We start from the raw sequence: 9765 nt of genomic DNA, 5'->3' as shown, positions 1-9765 counted from the left end.
GATATATGTGCTGATACATATAATATTATTTGCAGCTATTCTTGTGGTGTATTCGTTATGAAGTATATGCTGACATGGGATGGGGAAAAGATTACAGATCCTTTCACACAGCTAGATGGAAGAATTTATAACATTTACATGCTTCTAACTATTTTGCATAAAAAGGTATGCTAACATACACATTGTTGTCCACTTTAGGCACAAATTGATGTTTTCAGCTGGAAAATATGTACTAGGCTTCTTCTCACAGAATGCAACCTACGTAGACTGGAATCATACAAGAAACCGATAACGGTTAGTGATGCTATCCGTTCAATCATTTATTTTTTCCCTGCTACCTTTCACTCGAGCTGAACATATCTAACATTTTCCACACCCTCATGTAGAAGGAAGAGTACAAGGCTAAGTATCTAGAGGCAGATGAAGGTGATGCAATGAACAATGATGATTGCATAGAAATCACCAATCCAGAAGAGGACAACCAATCCAAGAAAATGGGCAGCACAAAGCGGAAACGTGGACGCCCAAGGAAACTAGCAAAAGATACTAATTCTGCCGTAAAACAATTTAGCACGGAGGCAATCACTGATCATGTTGAGAAGAAGCAATGCAGGAAACCCAAACCAGGGCCACATCAAAAGAGCACCTACACGAAACCATAATCATTTCTCAACATTTGTAACGTGTGGAATTGTTACCATAGTGATGGATTTCAATATGTAATGGATCCTACTAGATTTCAACAATTATAACTTGTTAAATTGTTACAATTTATAACACTAGATTTCAACTTGTTAAATCTAGTGTTCAAGCAGTGCATGGCATTTCAGCATCAAAGTACTAACAGTATTAACGATTGATTAAGCTACCTATTTCAGCATGCACTTGAGCAAACTATCCAAGCTGCAAGAAAATAAATGCTCACTACCTCAGTACATCGAAATACAGAACCAAGCAAACCAAATGAAACTTAGCATTCTTTTGCTGATAACGCTTATTCCAAGCTTCAACCAGAGTCAGGTATAGCTGGATAGGGGGAACTCGGAATAAGACCGTACCTTCTGATGTGAACCTGCGAGGGTTTATTCCTGATCTTTCGATGAGAGGCGTGGGATAATTTGATTGTTGGAGGAGACGACGTTTACGGTCTGACTATAGCCTTCCAAGGATGCTGCGCCTTAGCAACCGATACACCACCTCCAATGGCTGCCGCGATCTTGTGGAGCGCAACACCCGGCCACTAGGGCACTCGTCCTGCAAGCAATCGAAGAACGAGCAAGAACAAGTAGAACAATCAACTTAATTGCAAATATGGAGATAACAACCAATATAAAATCATAAAGGTGGGGTTCTAAATCGAGTAGAACGGATGGTCTAGCCGACACACGCATCAACAAGCAAGTAGCAATGGCTAAACTTTCAACAAAACAAAACCCAATCTATTTATGGTGGCTATGGAGGTATATGAGAGGGTAGAGGATGACCGGGACATAGTGGAGGTCATTCCTAAACCCTAGGATGTGCCCCTGTTGGGCCCCACTTGATACACACCCCATCGGGCCAAAATCAAGTGATGCAGCACCATGGGCAGAAAAAATCTTCGTAGTAAATCAATGATTGCGGCCGCTTCGGAGAAGATATGGATACGATTCAAGATCCATATGAAAGTAGACTTTATAAGCTTTCCGTAAAGTCCAAGAACCCCCCAATAGGAGTCCGTATGAAGTCGTGGCAGCCATTACAACTTGGTTCTATCTTGCAGTCCGAATCCAACATCCAAAACGTGTTGGATTTTGACTCTTTCTTTCCTTGCACCAAAAGTGACGTGATGGCCTGGTGGAAAACATTGGGAATACTTGGGCTTGGTCCCCAATCAATTTCTTTAGTCCTCCAAGTTTTCCATGTAATTTTCACACACGGCTTTATCCAGTCAAGTAATTCTGAAAAAGATAATGTACAGAAATCATAGTGCAGCATTAATTGTTCAAATGTATCAAATTTAATCTTGATATAGAGTTGATTTACCTTTGGGCATGAAGGCACTAATATGGTCGTATCCGTGCTAGTGATATCGTCATCATTCTCCCCTTCTTGACTGCAAACCGTCCTCGTTTTGGCGTTATGAGTGTTGTTCAGTAATGGAGTCTTTTCAAGTTCTTTCAAATATAATCCTAAAACTCCCAATAAAATACAAGGCAGCAAGATTTTCTCCCCTTCTTGAAAATTGACCTACAACATGTTATCAATAGTAAAGAAACTTGATATGGTATAATTAGTTTCAATGCAAGTCATTTGCTGTGTGACACCCTAGGTGTCAAAATTGTAATACATTAGGAAAGAATGTGTAATGTATGCATTGAATTGAGTGAAATTGAGTGAATGTGTGGAAATAAGGACTTATGTGTAAATTTTCAAAAAATATGAGTCCTTTTATGCAAAATATTTGAATTACAAAGGTAACTCTTAAATTTTACTAGGGGTTAAAGTGTAAGAATAATAGTCATCATTGCATTACATAAAACTTGCAATTAAGTCCAAAAATACATGAAATTTATCCTAATAAGGACAAAAACTTTATAAAGTTTGAATTAAGTCCAAGGTTTTAAAATAAAGCTCTATCTTTTGGGTTTTTGAATTTGAACCCTAAATAAAAGTTGTAGGTTTTGAAAACTTCCACAATTTTTGTTTTGACCATTTTCTCATTTGAGACATAAAACAGTGAGAAAATCTTGTTTTACATCGAGGACCCTGGAATTTTTGAAATTGCACAGCAGCCCCTGACGCCCCCCCCCCTTCTTCTTCCTCTGCTCCCCCTCTGCCGCGCAGCAGCGCCACCGCTGGCCACCGTTGCCCCGCCACCCGAGGCCAGCTCCTGCTCCAGCGCCGCTCCACGCGTCGCCAGGGAGCTCGGCCATCACCTCAGCGCTTCCCCGCTGTCCTCTTCCGCGCGCGCCATGCCGCTCCGCCGCTGCCCGAGCCGCAAGCAGCTATTTGCCATCGACCGCCGTGCCGTGCCACTGTCGTCGAGCATTGCCTATTTAAACTCGAAGCACGTTTGCTGTGACCCTCTTTCGCCCGCCCACTCCCTCTCATTTTCTTTTTCTAGACACAACGCTGCCGCCACCGTCGAGCTCCATTGCCGCCGCTTCGGGCCGCCGTGGACAGCTCACCCCGCCCCTTCTCGAGCCACACAATCACCTCTAGCAGCTTCGCCGTGATCCCGTGAAGCTCGCCAGCCCCTCCATCGCCGCTCTTGAGCACCGCATCCACCTCGCCGACGAGCTCCCCCTCACCGCCGTCCCGGGTCATCGTGGGGACCTACCCTTCCGGCCATCCTAGCTCCCGCCAAGTAGCTCGGGTGAACCGCCTTGACCCCCTGAAGCTATTCCCCCACCTCCAATCCACCGCCGGTGAGCCACCACGCTGGAACACCGCCGCCGTAGTCGAGCTCCATCGCCGCCACCTCGGGTCATCGTCGTTCCATCCCTCTGGTCGACCCCGACCTTCACATCACCCCAGCAAGGTTTGCTCTAGCTCCCTGATCCTTCCTGGCTGGTTCCCCCTCGCCGCCGGCGACCACCGTCACCGGAATTTGGCCAGCGAGTCTCGGCTCTTCTTCCCCGGCGAGCCAGGGACTCGATTGCAACAATCTAAATCTTTTTGAGGGCCTGGCTGCAAGATTTCAGTCCCTCCCTTCAATTCAAAATTAGTGATTTTTGGAAATTTGTAAGAATTTGTAGGAAATTCAGAAAAATGTCAAACTAGTTTTGTTTGAATCCTTCAATTTGTAGGAATATTTTGAATTAGAATAAATATTAGAAAATAGGTGTGCTAATTAGATCTCTTGATCCATAGCTATGCTGTTGATGAAATTTGAAACATAGGATGTGTGTCTCATGTATAGCTTTATGTAAAATTTGTAGACTCAGAACTGTTTCCTAGCTATGATGTTTAAGTGTCTTTGTTTTATATTGATGAAAGCTTTAGGATTTATTCAAGGGTGAATCTGTTAGTGGTTGTAGCTGAAAATTTTACTCTAACTTTCTTTCAGCATGTGTAATCCATGATAAAATTTTAAATATCAGTAGCACAGAGTAGCTTGAGTTATGAATTTAGGCTTAGATTCAAAGATAATTCATGAATAATAGTTCTGGTTTATGAAAATTTATGAAATTAAATTACAGTGTTACTTTTGAGTTGTGGAATATGTTCACTAAATCTCAGCACAAGATCTTGTGTAGAACTTCTGATATAAATACATCTTAATATCCCAATGTTGTTTTTGTTTATTGTATAGCATAATTGTTATAAGGATAAAAATCTTGATAAACTCACAGTAGCTTAGATTCAGATCAACCTTTTTCCAGTAAAATTTTTATCCTTAGGTTTGCAGTAGATCAAACTAGAAAAAAATAGTTCATGATCTAAATGTTGTTTGATTGAATTAATTATTCTGATTGCTATGCTGCATGAAATATTCTAAAAATTTTATGATAAGCTTATTTCAATTAGAGCTATTGATACTAATTTTTGTAATATTGATAATCACTCCTGACTTAGGATTTGAATATTGGATCAAAAATAGAAGTTTCTAATAATAATAACCCTTTTTCTTAAAAAGTCCATTAGTCTAATTGATAAAGTAAACTAATAATGTTTAAGGGAATTGGTTAGATAAATTAGGATCTTTTCCAATGCTACTTACTATAATTAGCTTAGTTGCTTAGAGTAACTCAACATGTTATTTAATGCAATTAGGTAATTATGTTTATACTCGATAAATGACTGCCCGTAGAAGAAGTTTAATTAACTTGTTGGATTGCAGCTTTATCGTGAAATGAAATGGAAGTGTATGCATTTCCTCAACTGTGATGTTTGCATATCATATAGACTCGACAACTCTCGCTGACGGAGATTACCAGCTGATCCCGGAACTAGAAGGGAGTATTTCTGAAGACCCCGGGAACATCATCAGAGATTTAACTGAAGCCCCGAACCCCAATTCGGAGGATTTTATTAACGTATCTGACCCCAGCCCCACCAGCGAAGGCAAGCCCTGGACATAAACTGCTACTTTTACTACACTGCAAATTATATATTCATGTATATCTACTTGTCCATTTAAGTTTCTAGGAATTGTATTGAAACCTTAGTTGCATATTCATAGGAACCTATGTATTGAATACTAGAACCTGAGTCCAACTAGCTGCTAAGCTAATAGGACCGGTAGAAGTCGAATGATTCCCTGTCACTCGCGAGCTTTATAGGAGTTGCAATGTTTACATTCCTGCAACCACTATAAGGATGACGGACGGGGTTGTGATTATAATTCATGACTTTGGCAAAAACCCCGTCTGTGTTGATTAAAATTTAATAAGGTCGCAGTATGTGGTAGCGGTGGTTAAGCGTTTGAAAGTACTAGCCACATGCCGCGAAATATTGTAAGCAGTAAGCCTAGTAACCAATCGGCCCGAGGAGTGGACATACCCCCCACCACTCGTAATTTGCTTTTTCGCACACGCACCGACGTGCGGGAGTACGTTCCGCACAGCGGACAGGAGTACGGTTATGTAGTCGCGCTACAGGCGTACGTCCTGCACATTGGATGTGTGTATGGTCCTACAGTCGCTTGTGGTGGCACTGATCCACGAGTTGGAATGAAAGGCAAACGGTTGCTTCGGAATGATCATTGGATGTTCCGAGCGTGTGAGTTAGTTTTACCCTTGCAAGGTTTGAAATTCGATTCAGAATCGTCCGTTTCTCGCGGAGATTGAGACTGCTTGATCCCTTTGCCACATAGAGTAATAAGAGCAACCTGATGATGATCAAATATGATGTTTGTTTAAAAAGTTCTACCATGCTTGAGTAGCTATAGTTGCTTACTTAGAATGGATAACCAACTAGAACCTGAAAGCTAAAAGTTGAAATTAAGGATCTACTCTTTGTTGCTTTTCAGCTGAAACTATACCCAGAACCATTATGAGCCTTCATTGTCTAGCTACATTGCTAAGTACACCATAAAACGGGTAAGCCTTGCTGAGTATTAGAATACTTAGCCTTGCAATGTGACCTTTGTTTCAGGTAATCCCCCTGAGAACTCTATTCTGCCTGTACCTGGCCCCGATGGTTGGTCCGTGAGTGGGATCCGTCCCCGGCCAACACAGGTCCCTCCGAGTGATGTCGAGCTTGGGCTTAGCTCAATATCCGTTCCGCGACGTCTGGTAGTGTCGTGTTTTATTTTTCGCTACAGATACTCTAACTTTGAACGGTTTTGTATAAATTCATACTAGTTAGGTCTTGCTACCATATATGTTTGAATACTAATGTAATATTATGCCTGTGATGTAAAATTGTCGGTGATTGTATCTCTGGACCCGCGATCGTGCGAGGTACCTAGTTTTGATCCTGAGTTAGGTGGTTTTATCGGGACTTTACCCGATAGACCATAGGGTTACACCGTTTGAAGTGCAGTTGAGTCCTTACTGCCTTCCGAGAAAGGATCAGCGCACTTGAGCCGGTGTAATTCAGGTTGGTTCTACCACATGCTGATCGCTTTGAGACACTCTTAAATGAGGTTTCAAATCTGAATAAATATACACCCGACGCACCATGTACTCTCCACGAGTGTTATATTTTCCAATTCCATAGAATGAACAATGATCAAAATATGGCGAAATTCAATTCTGAAATAATTTCTTCTCTAAATAATTTAGATTGCAAAGAATAGCAAACTCAGTGTAACCTAAAGTATTCAAAGCTGATATGAGTTTCAGCTCTTCGTTCTCATTATTAACACAACGAACATGAGGAAAAACAACATGTTCATCATTCAAATCAGATTGCACATGTCCATGTACTAGTTGTGTGGTAGATTTGAGTGAAGTATGATCAGACAACTCTTCTTTATCACAAGAATCAACAAGCAAATCACCATGTAACAAAGGCAAATTAGCAATGATTTCCACTATTTGTTGCTCTCTAGTAGCATGATAAGTAGACAATTGCGTTTGATCTTAATAGCACTCACCTCGAGTATCTGAAGCACTCCATATGTTACCTATATGAGCCTCCTTAGGGAGGGATGGTAGAAGAAGCTTGTCTTCTTGATTATCCATTGATGCTTATGGCAGCTCATCTCCCGAGTTGGAGATGGGCCCAATTTCCTGCAAATTGTTAGAACCATATACAGGAACAAAAGGAAGCTCCTCTACTGAAAGCACTTCTTCATTGCAAGTATGCAAGGCTAACAAAATCTCATTTTCAGCAGTGCAAGCTAATTTTAACAATTGAGGGAAGGAAGTATATGTTTCATGAACTAGAATATCATAGATTTCTTTGTTCAGCCCTCTCAAAAATCTATTTTTAGTTGCATCTTCGTATTCTATCAAACTACATTGCAACATATGAATCTGGAGATCTAGGTAGTATGTTTCAATAGTGTTACAACCTTATTTCAAACTTTGTAGCTTAGCAAGCAAATGATCAGCATAATATTCAGGAACAAAGTACTCTCTCAAAATAGTTTTCAACGCATTCCATGTTTTAGGTACCTTATCATGTCTACATAAGTGTTTCCAAACAGCCAAAGCATAATCAATAAGAACTCCAGCAGCAGCTAGAATTTTTTGTTCTTCTGACAAATCATGTTTGCAAAATTCTAAATGTACTGCTAGTTCCCGTTTAACATATCCTTTAGTATCAAACTTACCATCATATAGCGGCAAGTGTTGAATGACATCCTGAATACGAAGGTATAGTTTCATTAGCTTAAAAATCTCTATATCACCTACCATGATTAGTAGAAAATAAGAAACGCAAAAATAATATGTATCCTCCTATCAACTACTAGGATGTGTCAGTTATAAAACTCTCAAACTCAACTTGTTTAAAACAAGCTTTTACAAGTTCTTACCAGGCCAAAACAGGATGGGTCAGCAACCAACAAGTCAAGCACCTGGGAAGAAGTGTATCATTGTTGCAGCAATAACACCTATCAAGCCATAGTCGGATATGTACCTATCAAGCCATAGTCGGATATTGTCACACCCGATTTATAAAGAACATAAATCGAGCAATCATATATGCGCCAGGATCAAGTCACGCATATATACAACAGAATCATCAAGATATCATAACACATATCACGAATAACATTAATATAAATCGTAAATGAATTATTTTATTACAACCGAATCAAGAATCGGTTCAAGAGTTGCGGAAGCGTAAAAGAGATACATGAAGAGCTAGGCGCCACAGGGACGTCGACTGGGAGACAAACGCCTAGAAGTCGTCGAAGCCGCTGACGTAGTCTTCCACGTTGCCGGGCACTGAGCAGCAGTCGAAGATATCCAGGGGAACGGAAGAGTAGAGAGGCAAGTGTGAGTACAAACTAGTACTCAACAAGTATAACACAAACTATGAGGCTCTAGGCTAGCTGACTCAACTGCATTAGCTTTTAGTCGTGGCAGATTTTATTAAAGCTATTTACTACAAGTGAATGAATTACCATAAACCCAAATTGCATAAGAAATTAATCAGTATTAATTAAGAACTACTGAGAACCATCCAAACCAAAACCACCCGGGGAATCTCCCTAATCAAAGGTTGATAACCCCACTAATCAAAAGGAGGATCTGGGCCGCTCATGACTGTGAGCACAGCTGATATATCAGTTTTACACTCTCGAGAGGTTGCACAACTTTACCCACAAGTCATGAGCTACGCTAGTTGTTCATCACACTTCCTTAGGTGAGATGGCTAGCAAGCACACTACGAGACCGTTACAAAGGATCACGTTGGTAAGGTGTAACCGCTAAGGATTCTGGATCAGCAACGATGGGGCCCACCTCCGGGGGTACAAGACACACAGCACAGACCAAGCCGGAGGAGCAGGGACCATTGAAGCTTACCACCCCTCTTGCCCACGCAGGTAAGTTACTCCCGAACCAACACGACCTAATTAGTAAGTCAAGACCGTCCCATTCCAGTCTTGTGGTTGCGCGGTTGTCCCAGGTTGTCGCTCTATGAACCGGTCCTTATGGAGAGTGGCCAACCAAGCACTAAGCACCGTGCTGGCCCCCTAAACCAAGTTTCTATCAAAAGCATCTTTTAAGGTGCGCAAACCACTCAAGCACACAGCACAGAGGGTCGGCTCCAGAATTAAATTACATAGGATCATTAACAAATTAATTAAAAAGGACCAAGTGTGTTATAGCGCAGCAACCTAGCACAACTAACCCAAATGCAACCCAAAGGATCTATATATAGGATATAAAGTGGCTAGGAAAGTCCTTATAGGCATACAGTATTAAAATGCAGTATGAAATTATATTTAAAAGTGATAGGAGTTTCATGTTATACTTGCCTTCCTCGTACTCTCCCGGCTGCTGCTCGAACTGCTCGGAAGATGGCTGCTCCTGGTACTCGTCCAAAGGCTCCGCGTCTACTCACGATCATCAAGCATAGTCCACACATACACAAACAATAAACTATAAGAAAACAGTACACCAATACAATAGAACAGCACACAAAACTGGCCTAAAACTATTCTACGCGTTACAACGATCGCGTGGATATAAAGAACACCTAAAACGGAGCTAAGACGTGAAATCTACGCTTGAAACAAGATCCAGGGACCTATCTGCGAGAAAACCGGACTACAGGGGGGTTCTGGAGAGAAACCAGGGACCTAAACGCAAATAAAGGGTAGACACAGGGGCTAACACGTGAAAACACCGGATATGGACTGCGGGTACTAATTCCAGG

General features: G+C 41.4%; 1 long non-coding RNA gene across 1 annotated transcript; it reads right to left on the bottom strand.

Annotated features, from left to right (window-relative positions):
• Positions 1-1889: 1889 nt before the first annotated feature.
• LOC112895475 lies at positions 1890-7772 on the bottom strand. Its single transcript, XR_003229192.1, has 3 exons — positions 7028-7772; positions 2026-2229; positions 1890-1940 (listed from the first exon to the last, which is right to left on the bottom strand). It is a non-coding gene; the product is annotated as an uncharacterized LOC112895475 (long non-coding RNA).
• Between the last annotated feature and the right edge of the window lie 1993 nt (positions 7773-9765).

The sequence above is a fragment of the Panicum hallii genome, chromosome 5 (assembly GCF_002211085.1).
Source record: "Panicum hallii strain FIL2 chromosome 5, PHallii_v3.1, whole genome shotgun sequence".
Classification (NCBI taxonomy): Eukaryota; Viridiplantae; Streptophyta; class Magnoliopsida; order Poales; family Poaceae; genus Panicum; species Panicum hallii.
This window is presented reverse-complemented; position numbering and strand designations above follow the sequence as displayed.